This window comes from Dunckerocampus dactyliophorus, chromosome 12 (genome assembly GCF_027744805.1).
Source record: "Dunckerocampus dactyliophorus isolate RoL2022-P2 chromosome 12, RoL_Ddac_1.1, whole genome shotgun sequence".
NCBI classification, from domain to species: Eukaryota; Metazoa; Chordata; class Actinopteri; order Syngnathiformes; family Syngnathidae; genus Dunckerocampus; species Dunckerocampus dactyliophorus.
This window is the reverse complement of record NC_072830.1, coordinates 18,888,561-18,909,084: the sequence shown is the minus strand read 5'-3', so window position 1 is coordinate 18,909,084 and position 20,524 is coordinate 18,888,561. Positions and strand designations below refer to the sequence as shown.

At 40.2% G+C, this 20,524-nt stretch overlaps 1 long non-coding RNA gene across 4 annotated transcripts in view; it reads left to right on the top strand.

The window, feature by feature from the left end:
• Nucleotides 1-361: 361 nt before the first annotated feature.
• Nucleotides 362-20,524, top strand: part of LOC129190996 (uncharacterized) — a 107,602-nt gene continuing 87,439 nt past the window's right edge. For all 4 annotated transcript variants that reach the window (XR_008573125.1, XR_008573124.1, XR_008573126.1 and 1 more), the window contains exon 1: nucleotides 362-631. This is a non-coding gene — a long non-coding RNA (uncharacterized LOC129190996). The remainder of the gene's footprint in view (nucleotides 632-20,524) is intronic.

Below are 20,524 nucleotides of genomic sequence, written 5' to 3'. Positions count from 1 at the left end.
TTTGTCCAAACAAATGTACCTTTAGTTGTAGCAAGCATTAAAATGGATCAATAAACTTCATCATTTTTTCCATGACTGTAAATAAGATATAATATAGACTCTAATCTCATCATGCTCGTATCGATCGGATACTGATACCACCCTTGGTATTGAATATTTGGCTCGATCTAGCCACCCTTAGTTTGTAGGTATTTTGCTTTGTCATGGTGAGAGTGTACTTTGATCTGAGCGTTCCTGACTCCTGTGTGCTGGGAGGAAAGGACGAGGAAGTGTAGTCAGGGATGCCGCCATGAGGGAGGGAGGAAGACAAGAACAAGAAAGGGAGTGTTAATTACCGTGTGGACATGCCCAGTAGAGTTTGCCTTGCAACCACAATTTGAAGGCGTTGACTTTGTTGCCCCTCACTCTCTCTCTATCTCGCTCTGTCCCTCCCGCTCCCTCCCGCTCTGTTATTTTCATTTCTTCCAGCACTGTGTGAAGAGTTGTGTGCTATGACAGAGCAAAATGAGGTGCAGTTACCTCCTGTAAAAAATGGAAAGACGAAAGTAAAGACAGCATCATGATAAGGATCAGGACTAATCAAAACCACGAGAAAGACTGATGAAGGTGCCGTCTTTGCTCTGCTGTACAGGTCAGTGCTCCGGGAAAAAAAAAACAACCACTAATTTTAACATTAAGATGCACATTTTGTATTTTGCCTTTGTAACGGATGCATGGTGTGGCTGTGTGAAAGTACACTGGAAAACCTCATTCCCCGATGCTTTATGAGCTGTGCTTGACAACAAGTTGACAGCTCTGGGTCTTCGCTGCAAGGTGCAGGGTTGAGTTGCGTTGTAAATGACATTTTCTCCTGAGGTGGTGAATCATTTTCGAATGAATGATCATGCCTATTCTCAATCGGCATCCATCAGATTTGCACACCTTGTCTTAGGCTACATTCACACTACAGGTTAAGATGACCAATTTGGATTTTTTTTGTTAAATCCGATCTTTTTATGCAGTCGTTCACGTTACCCCCAAAAATGCGACTTGTATTTGTGTGTAATGTGAACGAATTGTGTTCGGGAAGTGACGAGCATGCTCAGAAAACACGACGTCACGCACCGTTCTGTGTGTTTATGAAAGTAAACATGACTGGGCAAAGCTGTGGCGATTTCAAAGATTTTTTGCACATCGAGCCCACATCTTCCTAACCAAATGATTTTGCGTAGGAGAGTAAGAAGGAAGAGGGAAAAATTATGGCTATGGTAGTTCGTCGTGTGACGTGCATGTGGGTGGATGTCGGAGCCAGGAGTGGTGGGACACTGACATGGGTAAACAGTTCCAAAACAACTTGTTTTCGCCACTGACTGTTTTTTGCTTCTTCGTCCGCAATTTCACTTCGGGCCTGTCTATTTTGTCAACAATTTGTGACGTTCGTCGCCTTTTGATGCAGTACAGGTCGGATATACAAGACCCGAAAGTTCAAACTGCAGTAGCATCAGATTTACACCTACATACAGGATCAAAGAGGCCTGAGTCGCATTGGAAACAATTTGAATTGTACTGTTCACACTGACATGAACAAATCAGACACTGATCACGTGTGAGCAAAAAACTTGGAATTGACCTGCAGTGTGAACGTAGTCTTAGAAAAGACACCTGATTTTAAACCACATCGATGTGATGAGGGAAAGATGAGGGCGATCGCTTGTGCGATTTCAACGCAGTGTCAAACACGTTTGGTTGGACTGTTGTTTTGGTTGTCCCAGTAGTATCGTTTTTACTTGTCGCTATTTATTTTGTCTTCTTCAGCAATGTTCTCCTTCGCATCTCTTCATAGTATTATCTCCTGTGTTAATTGTGTATTCATTTTTATAATGCAGTTCCATTTTATAGCACCTCAGTCTTAATCCTACATCTCCTCAACGCATTAACATTATTTGATTTAGTCATCACGGATTTACAGTTATCCACTGATGATATTAATGTTTGTGTGACATTACTGTAGGTCAGTGAGGGATTTCATGAGTTCAGTGGTGTATTTTTAATATTGACGATTCTATATTGACCGGTCAGACCGTTCGCCAGACATCTGGATATCCTCTGCCCGAGACACACTGAACAATTTGTCTCATTAGCTGTCCCAGTATTCCTTGCCACTGACAACTAGATGACAGCATTGGTCCCCTAAGGGACTCATTGTTGACAGGTTTATTATTTCTGGAATTTATATGTGGGACACACCAGATATATCATGGACTAAAATGAAACACATATTTGTGATTCAGCATTGACGTCCCCGCAAATTTGTGGATTTTTGGTCAATTTTTTGTTTTGTTTTGTTTTTATTTGTTTGAAAACCCACCCGTTTAGGCTTTTTTCACCGAAAATACTACCTTTGTTCTCGTCTCAATCATCCTATGTTGGTGATAATTTATAAATATGTGATAATAAAGCATAATAAATATAGCCTACAACGACATCAATGTAAGATGGTGGTGCCCTGTGTGGCTACGGAAGCACTCTAGCTTCTACAGTCAACTTTCTTATAATCGTTCCTCAAATTGAGCCTGACGACCAGGCTAAAGGCTAGACCGTGGATCTGAGTCCATTTGTTCTATTGACCAACTTTGATTGTCATTTAAGCGATAAGTATACATTCTATACTTTAAATTGTTTTTAATTGTGTGACACTGGAGACCGGATTGTGCTTGTGTTAGCTCCCTTCATTGTGAGAGAACAATGGCAATTGAAGCGAGAAGGGGAGGGCTCTGGAGCTGAAACTAATCTAATATGGCCGTCTCAATTACTTGCTTTTTCTCACTATTGAATAGCAGAAATAGCAGGATTTATTGTATTTATTTATTATTATATCTTTGGTAACAAGTGCCCTTTGTTGTACAGTGGACCCTGTTAAGTCACCAACTCATCATGTCCTGGTCAAGCAGGTGTTTCCTAACTTCCTGTGTTCATTCTACATTGTTCACACAAAGCTAGGGTGTTCTTATTAGTAAAAAAGTGGGTGTCTTAGTAGGCATGGACACACATGGTTGACCACTTTTGTCAACAAATTTGAGACCCTGAGGGGTCATTTTATGTTGACATGTTATGTTATGTTGACACTAGGGGTGTCCCGATCTGATATTGACATGAGATATCGAACCAATAGCAGCAAAAAAATGAGTATCAGATTATCATGGCTTTGTATTTTGTCACACACTCCGATAAAAGCAGTCAATGCAGAGCCCACATGATCACAACAACAGCGTGTGCTAACATGCTAACAAAGTAGCAAGGACGCCAATGTTTTTGGCCATGACTGTATACCGTCAATATAGGATTGAGTGTTTTTCATTAAAGTCCAAAAAAGATGTTGCAGCCGAGTACAAAACTTGCCACGCACAAGTTCCCCGTGGTTGCACAGAACCAGGGAAGTTTGATACGACCAACCTCAACGCGCAGCATCACAAAAAACGACATGAGGATTTTTCGCAAGACCACTACTCCCTCAAACATCCAACCCTGTCCAACACTGTTAGTTTTTCTCCTGCTGTTGCTGATTGTTCTCTGTTTGATTAATATCACACTACAAAATGAGTCATAAAAGTCATTCCTGCTCATATCGGCGATACTAAAGGCTGCAATGTCGGTGTCGCATCAGAAGTGAAAAAGTTGTATTGGGAGAAGCCTATTGTTAACTTCATCATCATCGTTTGCATGTGTTTGCAAAAGCAGATTTGTGGTTATGTCAAAATGTAACTGTTTTGGCATAAGACCAAAGATTCTTTCTTCTTTCATGGTAGACTTCTCAGTCGTTCTTTCATACATAGGTTTAAAAAATCCTTGAACCATTCTTCGTATGTCTCTGGCGAAAGTCACAAGTAAATGTACAAACAAAGGCTATTTTCAGTTATGCCAGCCAGTTCGAAGGGCATCGACTTAAACGGGTTCCAATGTTGTCAGACCTCTGCCAAAGCCAAGCAATATTACCATTTTACTGAAGAGAAACAGCAGGAAAAGAGGCGCAAAAGTAGGCTGAACTATTTGTACAAGTTCTGCAGCACTAATAAGTAATAATAAAATAAGAATAACATTGTAGAAATTTGAAACTGTGGTCAAAATCTGTGGTCAAATCCGTTCTCAAATCTGTAAAAAAAAAAGCTACAGTATCTCAAGGTCTGTTTCACATTGGGCAGGCGTCGAACCACGCTCCTCATACATAACAAAGGCAACTTTGGCTACAGAAAAGAGGAAAAAGTCCCTCTAAGGAAGAAACCCTAACAAACCAGGATTCAATGTGGGCCAGCCCTCTGTCTCGACCTGTTGGGCTGGGATTGAGACACAAGAGTAGATTGAGAGAACAGGATAGCGAGGTTGTGGAAGTCATGAAAAAATATTGTGTATAAATGTGTAACAATAGCTGTATCAATAACAGTACTGTAGTAGTGCTATGATGACAGCAATAATGATGATCTGTTTTTAGTAGTGATGTCCGATATTATCGGTCCGATATTGGCATAAAAATGTAACACTGGCAACACTGGGTATCTGGTATTTTCCCTAAAACGAAAACTGATTTAAAAAAATGCTGTACGTATTTTCCAGCGCGCAAATGATGACCTCATCAAATCATGTCTGAAGCGTGTAAACAACCGTGGGTGGCTCGTAACAAGCTAGCTCACTCCTGTCTAACTATTTTTATGATGTCTCCTTCGGATATTAAACTTGGGATTTGCAATAACTGAAAAGCGTTGGTTATGCAAGGTGGAATCAAGACTCCTTCCTTCGATACTTACAATTCCCAGGGCGAAAGCCATCAATCGGAAAATCATAGACTGTATCGCACTGGATAACCAGCCCTTTTCTATCTTGCAAGGCGCCGGATTCACCAGACTTGTGGAGTTCCTTGAGCCAGTATTTCTCAGATAGTTGCTTACAGTTGTACAGTGTTGTTTGCAGCCACGTCGAGGAGCTAATTGCTGATGCCGTATCGATTAGCTTCACAACAGATATGTGTTAATTCTATGTTAATAATATGTGATCTTCCACATTTCGGTATCGGAAACTGGTAATTGAGAGTTGGACAATATCAGCATATCGGATATCGACAAAAAAGTCAATATCGGAATCCCTAGTTTTTAGTATTACTATTAATAGTATTACTGCAACTCGGACTGTAGAAATTGTACCATATTTTTCAGACAATAAGTTTCATGAGTCAAATCATGAAGAGGAAAAAAAACATAAGTCGCACAAGACTATAAGTCGCATTTATTCAAGACCAACAACGGACATTTAATCTGGAAAGGCAGTTATTGTCATGAGCTGTGGTGCTGCTCTGCTGCCCTCTGTATGTTATTTGTTGCAGTACACCTGCCGTCACATGTGGGAGGAGCTCATGCACACCTGCAATCAATTATCTCCCGGCCTACTTAGACCCTGCTTTGTCAGCAACCTGTTGCCAGATTGTCTTCCCATGCACGCCTGATTACTGCTCTCATTGTCTCCTTAATTCCTTGTACCCTTGTTTTCTGGTCTACCCCTCCTTGCCTTAGTAAGTACCTGTATTCCCTGCTTGCTGGATTGGAGCAGTGGCTTTTTGTGGCACTTTGCATTTTTGGATTCTGCTTGGTTTTCAGCAGATATTTCTGTTCTTGTCATTTTTGTCCTGCTTGTTTTGCCAGCAGTGTCTTTTGTTAGTCTTGTGTTTTTTTGCTCCTGCTATTTCCGTGTACGCAGCGTTCTTAGTTAGTCTTTTGTTGTATATTTTTCCCACGGCTAGGCCCGGAGTTTACGTTGTACTTTTTACCTGTTGGCATTTTTGTTTTTGTTATATTTTTTGTGGACTTGTTAGTATATTTTTGTTGCACAGACACTCTCTCTGCATCTTCGGATCCTAATTATCGGCTACACGCCACCCGTGACAGTTATTCAACTACTACACAATAGCACACAGAACAACAGGCTGAATAGGCGTCCGGTATGTTAACGTAAAACATGAACACTTATTCAGTTACACATTCGCAGAAAGAACATGGCTGGGAGGCTATGAATAGGCTAAAATAACATAACAAGCCTGCAAGTCCAACATGCAAGTTACCGCTTAATTCACCCATCTCCCGATCTCATTCCACATGACTGTTTGTGTATTGGCAGCAGTAACTGTGATATGATAAGAAATTGAAGTGTACCAGAGGTGGGAGCAAGTAAGTGTTTCGTAAGTCCCAAGTCTTGAGTCAAGTCTCAAGTAAAGACGTGCAAGTCCAAGTAAAGTCTCAGTCGAGTCAAGTCTGAAGTCATAGGCTTGAAATTTTTGAGTCCTTACAAGTCATAAGCACTGTTTCATGCAGGGGTCGGGAACCTTTTTGGCTAAGAGAGCCATGAAAGCCACATATTTAAAAATGTATTTCCGTGTGAGCCGTATAATATTTTTAACACTGAACACAACCAACACAACTGTGCATTTTTAACCACGACCAACAATTTTAGAATATAATAAGTCTCTGAATGTATTCTTTTTAATAATGTCATACTGAAGCTAACCAATAATAATAATACTATAATACTAATAAAATAACAATAGAATAGTTCTTACCATTAATGTGACTTCTGGTGCTACATGGTTTTGCACAGTACTCCCCATCTTTCTTTCTTTTCGCCATCTTCTTTGTCAAAAGGGTTTGCTCTGCAGAATTAGCTAGCTGACTATTGGATTAAAGAAGGGAAGTTTACTTCTTGACCTCTCAACGACCCGAGTATAGGCTACCTCATTAGCCATTAATAATTGAGATGTGGCGTCTAACCCGGAAAATATCGTAGGACAGTTAGCATTGGCTTTGACCACACGTAGAAAATGGATGGAAGGATTAAAATGCATGAGAATATTTTATATTTTGAACGTTAAAGGCCGAGTCAAGTCCTGAGTCAATGATGTCAAAGTCCAAGTCAAGTTGCAAGTCTTTGATGATATTGTCACGTCCAAAGTCAAAACTGTGACTCGAGTCCACACCTCTGAAATGTACGATTGAAAACTATTGCTGTCTATTTAAGCGCATCGCGCAGGCAGTGCTGGTAGACTCAGAAGTTCAAACTCATTGAAATAACTAATGGGTGTCTTGTTGGCGCGCAGAAGTGAAGGTAAAAACAAAGGCCACACACACATACTATTGCACTTGAAGACAATGTCCTCCTGTCATTCCATACTATTGCTGTCTATTTAAGCACATTGTGCAGGCAGTGCCAACAAACTCCGAGAGCAGAGTGGAATTCATTAGTTTAAACTCATTGAAATAACTAATAGGTGGCTTGTTTGCGCGCTGAAGTGAAGGTAAGAACAAGGGCAAGGCACATAATATTGCACTTAAAGACAATGTACCATCAAGGACTGTAGTGTAAGATACAGTACAATACATACAGTTGTAGTTAGATTACAGGCACTCATCATGGTCTTCATTGTCTCTTAATGACATGGATCAAATTTTCTATTTTAAATTTTTTATTTGAGTCTGCATTCATTTAACAACCAAGAATGAGATACCTTTATCCACTTTCATTTTCAGCCCGCACATGTGCCATAACATAAAGAGTTTTGGCATGCATCCCTAGAGGAGAAAAGGCGAGACTTTCAAACCTAAGATAACTGAACCAACAACCCCCAAGCATTGGGGGGTGGGGTTTGCTGCCAGTGGTACTGGTACACTGCACAATGCGTATGAAGAAGGCCTACCACCGCATTTGTCAAGTTCACCTCAAATGAGAAGCTAGATGGTTAAAACTTGGACAGAGTTAGGTGTTCCAACGGGACAGTACTTAAAATGTACTGTATATTTATTGCATATTATAGAAGCGTTTCACTTGGCACACGGTGGATAGTGGTTATAGAAATGAATGTGAATGAAGGAGTGACCTAAACTGTTGTTTATGTTAGCAAAGCTGAATGAGTCTTTTGGATGTAAAGGATCGTGCATGATGGAGAGTAGTTTGCTCAGTGAGCTCTTGTACTTCACTCAGTACTATACTATACTTACAGTATTAATAATTAGTTACTGTGGTGCCTTGGTTAATGTCATTAATCTGTTCTAGAAGGTCCGACTCAAACCAAAACAGACTCTAACCAAAGCACATTTTCCCATCCATCCATTTTCAATGCCGCTTGTCCTCATTAGGGTTACGAGTATGCTGGAGCCTATCCCGGCTGACTTTTGGGCGAGAGGCTGGCCGCGGGGTACACCCTGGACTGGTCGCCAGCCAATCGCAGAACACATTTTCCCATAGAAAATCATTTAAATCCAATTAATCCATTGCAGACACTCAAAAATGTTAACACAAAACACATCTTACAGACTGTAATTATAGTTTTATATGCACAGAATGATGCGAAAATAATTACAAATGACAACTGAATGGACAACTGAATATTAAACAACACTTTTACCTAGTTTTGCAAAGAGGGAGAAGGAGGAGACGTGATTATGCTTGGAGAGCGATCCCTTTTTTTTTTTAACTGTCTGCACTCATACCACAAAAAATCTATGCAGAGAGGTCTGATAGAGGCTTTTTAACATGCGCAGTTTTACATTAAAATAACAGTGCCGCAAACATGACATATGATTGTTAAATTGCCACACTTCATAGACAAATAACCGAGAATGAAACCCCCTCCCCCAAAAGAATCATTTAACAAAATAACAAAAAATGAACACATTATTCTGTTGCAACCACAATAAGCAAAAATGCAAAAAATATATCAAACTAAATAGCAACGTTTTAGAACCAATCAACATGTACCTTGCCGTTTAATATAAAAAATGGGAAAAAAACAACCACTGACGGCAGTGAGGTTGTAGAAGAGGATGCCTTAAAAGGTGTCTGGTGACGTCTGCTATGTTTGACTCCGGCTGCCGCGAACATGCGACGGTAAGTTTGAATGCTTCTGTTTTGTTGTTGGAACCAGAAATGTTTGTTACGGATACAAAGGCAAAAGAGTGTCACCCTCGTTGTGCCACCGGATTGATAGACTGTTAAGCAAGAACTGGAGTAGACCGCAGCCGATGACGGAGCCATCACATTTACATACCTCTGAAATGATGACGGTCTTCTCTTTAAGCCGTAATTCGGAGGTCTTTCACCCTTTTCTCGGTGCGGTCCATGTCACGTCATGTATCTCTCTCTGCCTCCGCAGCGTATGTGCACTGTTACAGAACGAGCTTGGCCTTTTAAGAAGAATTGCATTGTGGGAAGTTGAGTGTCTATCTCTTCCCTCTCTCGTCTGTCTGCACCGCCCATTGTTTTGTGTGTTCTGATTTACAGCTTTAAAACATATATAACAATTGTAAAAAAAACAACAAGTTGGCTACTTTGCGGATTTCACTTATTGCAGGGTATTTTGGGAACCTATACCCCGCAATAAATGAGAGAACACTGCATCATGAGATTTCGTCTTGGCCGTGTGATCCAAGATGGCGGCGTAACCAAACCGGGCACTAAAAAACCGGGCACATGCAAACCAAGGCAACATTTTTGCAAAAATTTTGGATGTTAAACGAAAAACATGCTAACAGAGGCGGACGTTAACTGAGGTACCACTGTATTGCATGAATTTGGTGGAAACAATCTTTTTAAAGACAATATAAACACTTGAGTCTGACCATGTTTGACTTTTACACGATTAATACACGCAGCCTATTTAGTTAGAAACTACTGTAGATATTACTGGAGATTTTTTCGTCAAGTGTTGAGATTTTGTACTTTGTTCAGCTGCCCTTGAACACACCATAGTAGCTGTGAGACGCAAAAGTAAAACTGAAATATAAGTTCTACACTGTGACTGGTGACTGATGGCTATTACTTCTCTTTAGCCTTTCTCCCTGATTCTTTGGACCGCGTTGCTATCGGACCAATCACATGATGATCAATGATCACAAAATTTAAAAGGTTTTCAAACTGTGTTCAAAAAGAGGAGAGCAACCTCCACGTAGACCCACCAACTGCGGGAGCAAACATAAGGGTCTGGTGCATTGTGTGTTGGGTGGGGGTTGAGGATGGACGACCTGGTCTTCGGCGGCTAAATCTGGTTGCCAAATCTGTTTTTTGGGACATGGAATGTCACTTCCGTGGTGGGGAAGGAGCCTGCGCTTGTGCGAGAGGTTGAGACATTCCGATACAGTCAGACTCACCGCCACACACAGTTCTGGTTCTGGAACCTAGCAATATATTTGGTTACAGTGCTGGACTCTTATCAATGAGGAAGTTCGAAGAAGAGCCCCGAATGACAGTACACATTATATATAGCAGTGCCGCACCCCTCTAGAAAATGAAACTGCCGGGAAAGTGAAAGTTCAGTTTGTGTGAGAGTGAGAGTTAAGCTCCTGTGAGTGAGAACAATGCATCTATTGCATGTCTCCCAGTGTCTTTCCATAAGTCATATCTACATGTTGCACAACTCTGATTGTGCTATGTGAGTGTGCGTGTATCATGGCGGGTGAGTGTGTGTGTGTGTACTGAAGACCCCATGAGAAGTTATGAGACTGACAATGCACTGAGCTATTAGAGCTACTATAGTATGTAAGAACTCTGATTTCATCTGTTCATGGATCATCTTACATTATCATTCATTAATAGTGAGAACCTACAGCAGGGGTCACCAACGTGGTGCCCGCAAGCCTGCTTTTCATTCAGGTTTTCAGAGAGAACAATGAAAGAACAGTAGAAAGAAATGCATTCTGAAATACAAAATGTGAGTTCTGGTAAAACAAGCATATTCGCTTTGTTTGGGTTTAAAATAAGCTCTGAAAATAAATGTTACAAAAATGAGTAGCTCTTGGCCATTTTCATTTTGTAAAAGTACAGTAGCTCTCACAAGGAAAAACGTTGCTGACCCCTGACCTACAGTATATGTTTTATACTTTCAATGTGTTCCAATGTGAGGCATATTGAAGAGAGATGTTGATCTGAAATCAGAAGACAACGTTAGTGTTAAAGCTAGCAACAGGGCTTGGGCGGTGGGGGTCGAACATATCTATACATTATTAGCAACTTAGTGTGAATGAATGTTTTCTGTGGGAAAAAAGCCTATTTTCAGGGAAAAAAATTAAACAAAAAGAACTGAATCGCAAATGTGCGTGGATCCAACATATAACAATATGAACAATGTAACAATCAACAACACAACAAAAAACACTGATATTTGTGAAAATATACAGTCTTCTCTCGCCACTTCGCGGTTCAAACATCGCTCCCTCCCTATAGCGTTTTAAAAAAAATGAATTAATAAAAGATCGCTGTTTTGTGGTTGACCTATTATTAATGAAAAATATTGAAAGACAAGTCGTGTAGTATTCTGGTCGGTAGACATCAGTAATGTTACATTGATGAGACATTACCTTACATTACATCACCTTAACACTGCATGGAGTCCGCCACGGCATGTCCGACATGGTAGAGTGAAAACAAAGTTCTCTTCCCATTCCATGTAGAAGGCTTTGTTTGAAACCCTTTCTTAAGTTTAGAATAAATACACTGGAGGCTAACTAGTTTGCTCGGTATCATGCTATGCTTTAAAGCGGCGGTCGTCTCTTGTGTGATTACCCTACACGACACAACACACATCTAGGGTTTGCCGATCGTTTTTTGTGATCGGCTTTGAAAGGCATTTACCCGCATATGCCGATCGCATGTTTTGAGGGACCGCGATGTAGTGAGCGACGATGGTAAACAAAGAATATTTGGATGGTAAAGGTGGCTACAGGCATGTTCTTTCATGTCTACGGGGCTCGAATAACGGCTAATGGCAAAAACCATATTTAGAAAGTCATGAACAGGTTTTCTATGTTCTAACTACGAAAATATTCCATTTATCCATACTGAATCGGACAATTAACTTCGGATCTGGAACCAATTAAATGCGTTAAATGAAGGACAACTGTAGAAGAGAAATGAAAAATATAGATCTCATCACGCGATAGTGTCGATCTGATACCAATACTACCCTATACTATTGATATTTGAATCGATCTGCCCATCACTAATGCCAGGAATCTGTTCTTTTTCCACTACCCCCAGGTAGGGAGCTGCTTGCAAGGAAGTTCAAATCTTTTATTAAAGCAAAGTACTGTATCAACAAAATCAAAGTTCACTAACAGAAAGCGATGGTGTTGGCAGAAAACAGGAAAAACACCATGGAAGCAAAAAGTCATAAAAGGTCAACAATGCAGAAGAGCTGGCTGTAAGGCAGGGAAGCAACTGGGCTAAACTTGCATGAGACACTTAAACTTGCATAGTCCAAAAGGTGCAGGGAAAAGTTACCCCACTGAGGGCCAGTCTGAGGCTCTATGGCAGCATGTTTTGTGAAAAGGCCGTGAACTTGTTACCTCCCTCCAGCCTGCCAGCCTGAATGTCTGCCCCCCTCCTTTCTGTGGACGTTCCTTTGCCAGGATCATGGACGTACTGAAATAAGTGGGCTGCATTCAGCGTGAGCAGGTTGGAATAGAGTTATCAAGCCTCGTTCCATGATTTGCCTCTGACCTTCCTTTTAGATTTCCTTTTTTTTCTTGCCTCCCTCTGTGGCCATGGCGGGTCATCATCATGACTTTTTACAACCATGGTACATTATCCTCAGTGCGTCTGCTGGCATGGAGTTCATTCTATAGACTTTTATTTCCCACGCTGCTGTTTTGGATCTTCAGTTCCAGCCTGTTCAACATGGCACACATTCAAAACCCCAAGGGGCTTTTATTCCTCTGGCAGAATCCAATTTTTTTCTCTCTTTCTGCTCTCTGCAGAGTTTAATGAGCACAGGAACATAAAAGAAAGCTCATGGCTTGCTGCAGGCTTTTTTTTTTTAACCAGAGGCAAACGTGATTGAGATGTGAAAAACAGAAGCACTGACTCTGGCAGAGCAAGTTCAGCATTTTTAGATACAGTGATTGGAAGTAAGCTCCAGGGTGGATTTTTGTGGCAACAAAACGAGCTAAAATCTGATCCAAAGTATTATGATGATCAAACTGATTCACACAGCTGTTTCTGTATCACCTCCAGCTCTGCGCTTTATTTTAATGACTGCTCCGGATTGTTCTCTATTATACCAATTTTCCTTTGGGGTGGTGTGTCTGTCTGTCCATCTACTACCCACGTATCTATCAGGCATCAGACCAGACTAGAGGAAGCATCAAGCTTGGTTTGCTGCTTGGAGCTGCATGCTCTAAGTCAGGGGTGCACATTACATCCATTGCATGTCACCCACGTCATAAACGTCACTTTGTAGAGCTCAGTTGACATTAAACTCCCCTCCCGGGTTGCGCCTACACAGCAAAGTAAGTGGTGAACAGACTTCTCAAGCTACCCACAGAATGCAACTTTTATATTATGCCGAACTGTGTGTACAATGAATGCTGAATGACTCTTGAACACCCTTGTATGCTTCACTGCTCTCCATTTGTTGCATTACGCTGGTTTCCGTTTCGAGTTCAGTCTGTACAATATAGATAAATAAATAGATATTTCAAATCGGGGGGGGGCACAAAAACATTTTCTGTCCCCCAGTGGGGGAATGACAGAAAATAATTGAGAACCACTCAAGAAAGAAACAAATGAATTATAAAGAAGCTGAAATAAGTCAATATTAGAAAGTGAAAAATGGAACGTTAGTGGATGTAAACATACTGACTGGTTCTCAAATCCAGTACCTTTGGGGGTAATCCAGGGGGCACTGAAGATTTACAAATATATATATATATATATATATATATATATATATATATACACACAGGGTGTCCCAAAAAATGTATTCACACTATTTAAATTCTATTACAAGTGTAATAGAATTTACAAACATAATTTTATGGTTTTGTCACCGCCTGTTCTCAAGCTGACGTCTGTTCTAGTCCAGACACTGCTGACAACGCGACGCAATGGAATCACACACATCACAAAACAATTCCATTGGTATTTGCGCTATATATATATATATATATATATATATATATATATATATATATATATACATATATATATATATATATATTTACCATATTTTGCTGGTCTTTTGTCTTTCTCTCGTCAGGGTTCACAACAGTGAGTCAATCAATAGCATGTTTGATTTGGCTTAGTTTTACACCATATGCAACCCTCCCATTTATTCGTTCTGGGCACTGGACATCTCCAATTGCCAAGTGGCAAAAAGAGGTGATGATGCAACTCAGTACTAATGCATTGACATTTCAGAGCACCTTTAAGCCATAAAAACGGCCACAAGGTGGCAGAAGTACATTTGATGAGAGCTCGGCAGGGTCATTTCAATGGAAGAATCAGAGTGTAGCGTGCAGAAGGTTACACATTGTCGGGAAATTTTATCGCATGCACACGCACACGCACACGCACGTGTGCACACTCACAGTGTAGTTCAGTTCCAAATGTGAAAATTGTAAATAGTTAATGATGTTATATTGGTAAATAAGTTGTTATTTTGATGTAAACAACTCCTTTTTGTATTGTTTATGTCGGTATAGTTGTTTAGATATTTCAGCTGTCACAAAAGCAAAAAATATTTGTGTCAAAGTGAAACTTATGCTTGAAATGTATCTTCGCAAAAAGCTTTTTCTTCCTTTTTTAGTGAGGAACTGATATTTTCCTTAAACATGCCTATGTTCTACTGCTGATTACTAAAGAACAGAAAAAGGTAGGAACAAACTTTTTTTTTCTGATGAAAGACTGGAGTCTCATCTTTCTTTTGTTTATATCGCCATAGAACACACTATTCTGTGTGCCTTGAAAGATCAGTTATAATCGTCTAAAATGGCCGGTACTGAAGGGGTTGTCTTTTGAAAAATGACTGGGATTGAATGAGTCAAAAGCACTAAATCAGGGGTCTCAAACCCAATTTACCTGGGGGCCGCTGGAGGTAGAGTCCGAGTGAGGCTGGGCCGCATCAAGTATTGGGAGTTGGGGTGGGAATCTCGGGGTACCTCATGATACGACACGATACATGGCTCACAATAACAATGATATCTTCATAGTAATCTGGTGAATCAAGTAAATAACTAAATTCACAGTTTATATTTTGCTGCATTCAGCTGGGATAGGCTCCAATTTAGTCGTGACCCTAATGAAGACAAGCGGTATAGAAAATGGGTGGAATTTTTTTTTTACCACATTTTTTAAGTGACTCACTCACTCTTAGTTCAGTGTAGGTTTATGTGTGCATCCTACGAGTAAAATTGGCTTGTCGCATTACAATAATCTTTGAAGACAAGTCGCAGGCCGCAAAATGTGACTCGGAGGCCGCAAATGGCCCGTGGGCCGCAAGTTTGAGACCCCTGTGCTAAATGAATAGAGACCCACCATCCACCAGTACAAACCTGGAGTTTGTTCCATTGTTTTCTGATGGCTTGTTTTGACTATTTGAAAACAAACGTCCTGTTATATTACATACATTCAAGAGGAATCTGCTTTCTGATCCATAGTGTGTGTTAACCTGACATTTGAAAAATTGTACACAATCACATTAAGGGGTTGACCTGCATCGTAAAAAGCTAGTTTCAACCAATGTAATGCACTGATTTATTTTTCTTTTAGTGCATATAAATGTACTGAATGATTTATGAACTATAGTCTGTGTTCCAGTTGACCCTCTTGATGATTATATTGACATCAAGTATTCCCAAGCAAACATGGAAGATAATGAGTCAATTGAAAATTAGCTGTCTTTGCCTCAACTGACTCCATTTCTTTCTGGCATTCATTGCTCCCAGTTTCATTTTCCAAGCCATTCATATGATAATCGAGGTCAGGAGATGAGGGGATTCTCACGTTCAATGTGAAACTTGGCTCTTTGTATGGCCATGGCTCAAGCTACTGCAGCAGAGGCCAGAGGTGAAATTGGATTCAGCTGAAATCCCCTGTGAGTCTAGTCTTAGTCTGGACCATGCGCGTAGGGACTGGCCTGGCCTTGAAGGAGACCCGACATTCAGGGGCATCTGCACTTTTAAATTAAGAATGGAGTTGTTCATATAGGAAGAATCTGCTATTTCAAGTCAGAATTGATGGTCTGTAATTCAGACAGAACCAAGTTCCTGTTTGGAGGTTAATGCATGTTTAATGTACATTGCAGTGATTTAGACTGTAGTGACTGTGATCGGTCAGCTTCGAGTACATTATTTCCTGTGTGTATACAGCTCGTAAAGCCCTTCTCTGCGAACACCTTCTCCTTCGATTTTAGAGCAACATTTGCAATGCAAGCGATTGGAACACACTGATTAGTTCCAGCTCCAATAACACTGCCCTCTCTTGAATTGCCATAGCACTGGCAATGAAGAAAGCTAACAGAGTTGCTGACTCAGCTGAAATCACTGTCCCTAGAGTTTTGGCAGAGAATTGCACAGCTCAGTTAGCTGGGATAGGCTCCAGATCCCCACAATCCTCAACAGGACAAGTGGATTAAAATGGATGGATGGGACAATGGGAGCTCTTCATCAATGGGGACATCCGAGATTGAATGAAACCATTCAGGGGTCAAACTACTGCCCTCACAAATCTCTTTTTACAAATTACTGTCGTCCCGCGCTACATCGCAGTTTGAACATCGCTCCCTCACTCTCTCACAGTTTAAAAAAATGAATGAGTTAATGAATGGTCGCTGTTTCGTGGTTGACTGTGGCCCATTATTAGTCAAAACATGTTGAAAGACAAGTCATATGTAGTATTCTGGTCACTAGGCGTCAGTAATGACACAAAACATTGATGAGACATGACATTATATTACATTACCTTCACACTGCATGTGGTCAGCCATGGCATGTTTGAAATAATAGAGTGAAAAAAGCTCTCCTCCATTCTGTGTGGAAGTGGTAGGTTTTTGGCTTCTTACTTTCTCCTTCTGCCCCACTCTGTTTGAAACCCTTTCTTTTAGAATAGAGTCAGTTTAGAATAAATAAATTGTTGGGAAACTAGTTAGTTTGCTAGCACGCTATGCTTAAAGCCATGGCCGTGTCTTGGGTCTCTGCAGTGATCATTAGCAAAGTGTTGTAAACAAAGAATAATAGGAGTGTAACGGTGACTATAGGGGTGTTACTTCATGTCTACAGGGCTCTAATCATGGTTAAAGAAAATGTATTTAGAAAGTCATAAACAGGTTGTCTATGCTCCAACTACAAAAATATTAAATTTATTAATATTGAATCCTGCTTCGCGAAAATTCACTTAGCGTGGTCGGGTCTGGGACCGCAATAAACAAGGGTATCGGCAATATTTTAAGAACCTTAACTCCTATATAATAAAATTACAAACATACTGTAAATACATCAACAAATATGCATATTACCACTCAATAATGTCAACAAACCTTATATTTATGCATTCCTACACAGTATCAGCATTAGGGAACACATATGAGGTGAAGTAAAAGTGAGAAAAATACAGTGTAGGTCAATCTGCGCTGTAGGAGAAAGTTAGCAGAAGCAAACAATTATGGTGCATTCAAGGACCGTCGAACAAAGTGGGACGGGTTGCCGCTCACTGAAACACAATGAAACAAAATAACATAAACATGTACAAACTATGGGATGTCTATAATCTATAATACTTTTTAAATATACATAACAAACATAAACAAACATATACATTTGCTTAAAATTTGTTGAAGTTATTTCGAATTGTTTTTTTTAAACATTGCACCTGAAAGTTTTATGCGGCACGGTTTGGCCCCATCCACGGACCAGTACTTGGTTGGGGACCCCTGGTTTCGCATAGTGCAGGACAGGGAGAATGACTGGAGGCCATCTGCCTTCATGCAGCATGCTTTTTAAATGCTTTAAAAGTGGGAAAGGGTCCTCAACATGTCAGAAAAGTAATCAGTTTTTTTGCAAAATTACACAATTTTTAAGGGTCCCAAACATGATGCCTTCATAATTCACAGCGCCCCCTGGCAACCTTCAAAACATTTGCCCCCAACAAATGTTTTGCCAATCAATAGAAATTCTGTGTCATATCTTTTGTGACAGTATGCACAAAAGAGCAGACTGTCTGCATACTCCAGGGGTTGTACTTTGATGAACGCCACCTATGACATTTGCACAAAGGAGGGGGATACTAGACAAATAAGTGATGACAAATTGAAGGACTCCACCCTGCACCATAAGATGTGGGAGGAGCCTTTGATGAGTCGCTAGGCAAAACAAAACAGGTCAACAGACAACTTTGCTCAAGCACCCAGTGAAGACAGGGAATGCACCATAATTATACACATCACATTTAAACCGACTGGCCCAGAGTCACACAAAACTATCACACAAGCATGCAGAATGAGTTTTCATCACACGTGCATGTTACAAAAATACATGAAATAATGTGTAATGTATAATATCGTGTTTCCTGGGGACAGGCAACATGAAAAGTTTATCTGGCAAAATTGCTGCACTATTTTTGTATTTGGTTTTGATAGAAACAAACCTGGGAAACGTGTTTGTTATGTGTGTCTAGCTAATTGTTTGCAACAAATGAAATGGTTCCACTGCCTCATCCCGAGGTGTGTAGGATCCATTTTGAACAGCTACTTCAGATGTGATGGTTCCTTTTCGGGTTAACTTGAGGGGCATGTCAGTCAGGCCACATTTGTCATGCTAACAACACCCTCTCTGAAGCCCAATCAGAGGTAATTTTTGCAAATTGTTTCATGATTATATATCTCTATTCTTTTGGCCCATGCCTGGAAATGACATGCAAAATTACAAGACTAATTATGCTTGAAGAAACGGATACTGAAAGTATAATTTGACCAGTGACAACCTCGCCGAGGGAGTTGTGGCTTTTATGAATAATTCTATGAGTTAATTCAGTTAATTGTACCCAGTGTTGCTGCATTTTGTAAACATATTAAAAGCACCGTGCACTATACCTTGCTTATTTAGACAAGGCAATGCCCACCAATATCCACTACACATTACAGCAAAGTGTCTTACTGATGCTTTTCTTGCTGACTGTGCTCCCAACTCCCTTGACATCATTGATCAGCTCCTCCCTTGTCATTCTGGGCTGATGCCTCACCTTTCTCACAATCATCCTTACCCCACCAGGTGAAATCTTGCATGGAGCTCCAGAGGGCATGAGGGAGGGATAACAGTTTCCTAGGAGCTTCATTTTAAGTTTTTCTCAAGTCTTTTGTAGCCAATATGTATCTTTTCTATTCTGTGTTTCAAGGAACGTCTCAATAAGTTTGTTTTTTTTCAATAGTGTTACATCCATTTGAAAGACATTTTGGAAATGGTAATGAAGCTGCCCAATAGCCCATCCTAATACAGTGGTACCTCGTTTTTTGTTATTGATCAGTTTCAAGCAGTCTGTTGAAAACAAAATAACACAAAAAACGAATCATTTGTTCCCATAAGAAACAATGTAAATTGTGCGGAATGAGGGCAAACTCTCAACTGAGTTTGCAAAATAAATGAATTTCACAGGATACTGTAGTACTGCGTAAACAAAGTATTGCGAGATTTGGTGTTGGTGGTGTGATCCTCTGTTTCGTGCAATATGGTCCGATAACCAAAGCAAGATTTTGGCAAAATCATACGAAAACAGGGTCGTTCAGAAGGTTTGACAGTGGTTTCTTTATACAACCGCTCGTTGTTATACAAGTTGTGAGATAATTCAAACCTGCAGTAAAGCCTGTACCGGCAATCATGTCTGGCATTTGACCGAACGTTACAGTAACAATACTACCACCTAGTGACCAGTGCAGAATACTACATATCATTCACAGCATCTGTGAATGCGTCTTCTAAGTGCCTTGCCTTTGATTTTAGTTCATCTAGCCATTTTTATGCTCAAAAATGCTTAATTTAGACAACAACTACGTAAAATTAGTTTCAATATGCATATTTTTTGACTAATAATAGGCTGTATTCAACCACAAAACAGCATGATTTATTAGTTCATATATTTTTCAAAAACCATGATAGAGTGAAGCAAATTTGGAACCACGAAGTGGCAAGGAATGAGTGTTCAGTAAAAATGATGTTTCTCAAATGCAGCTTCAACTGAAGTCTGTTGCTGATCTGGTTCGGCACACACACTGTTGTACGTCCGGATGTTTCCTATGAAAACAAGAGCTGTTGAAATACGTGACAGGCCCAGAGCAGAAACATGACATTGCTGATGAAAAGACACATTTATTTGCTTGGATTTTCACTGCTTCTCCATCACTGCTGCCTTTTAGCCAAGGACTACAGTACAGACAATTTTGATTTAGTTGTGCGGCGTGTGAAAGATACACATGAGCAGGAATGTATATACTGTATATAGTGTATGTGTGTGTGTCTTGTTGTGTACTGCAACCTAGCTCAAGTCTTACAGTCTGCAAAATTACTTCATCACAAGTACACAGTGGATCCCCGCACATTCACGCATTTTGTGCTGGACAATATTGGATACCGTAAGAAAACCAATACTGATCATCTCAAGTTTAAACCTGTTTAGCATATCATTTCACAGGTAAGACATTGGTAACATTGTTTTGAGAGCATAATTTAGATGCAGGCCAATATCATCCGACACT